This window comes from Gobio gobio, assembly GCF_949357685.1.
Source record: "Gobio gobio genome assembly, chromosome: 2".
Taxonomy (NCBI): domain Eukaryota; kingdom Metazoa; phylum Chordata; class Actinopteri; order Cypriniformes; family Gobionidae; genus Gobio; species Gobio gobio.
This window is the reverse complement of record NC_137098.1, coordinates 32919091-32919962: the sequence shown is the minus strand read 5'-3', so window position 1 is coordinate 32919962 and position 872 is coordinate 32919091.

The window sequence follows — 872 nt, the reverse complement described above, 5'->3', positions numbered from 1 at the left end:
GATCCCAGACCTGCGCTCCAAACCGAGTCCTCGCGAGAATCACCGCGATGTCGACGTCTCTGCTGGCCTCAGATCACTAGAAAGCGCGTCTTGTTGGATTTTACCGCTGTACTAAACTGAATATTGAAATCCACGAGATGGCGCGGTCTCACATGTGATAGAAATAAAAAAGTACAGCAGTGTTAGTGAAGAACATGCTTGAGATCATTACATCACGCTGCAATTTTGGCATTAATATAATTGTGGGTCTTTAGTATGCTACATAAAATGCTAACTAAGGCCAATGACTCATGTGCATGAGATGTATCAAATTTTCATGCTGAAGCTTTCATCGCGGTATAAGGTATTATCACGATATTGTAATAAGTTGCAAAAAATTGTCATCATACTATAACAAGTTTGATCCCTTTTTTCTTATATAAAAAATAACTGAACATTTAAACTACAATGAAGCAATGCACAAAAAAAAAAAAAAATGAAGTAAACAAATGTTTCAAACTACGGAGCCCGCACATGACATGCAGGAAAAAATAGCTAAATAGTGCACGCGCATGATTTACTAATTTGTTCCCACGATTTGCTAAATCGTTCACATGATTTATAAATCAAGGGAATTAATTAGTAAATCGTTTGGACGGTTTAGCAAGTCAAGCGAACAAAGTAGTAAATTGTACGCACGATTTACAAATTGAGGGAACAAATTAGTAAATCGTGCACACAATTTACTTTTTTTTCTTGCACGTCATGTGCGGGGCTCCATATCAAACAGATAAAAGTGCCAAAGAATTATAAAAATAGAATAGTTAAAACTTTACAATAAGGTCTCATTAGTTAACGTTAATGGATTAACTAACATTGACAATGTGCGATAG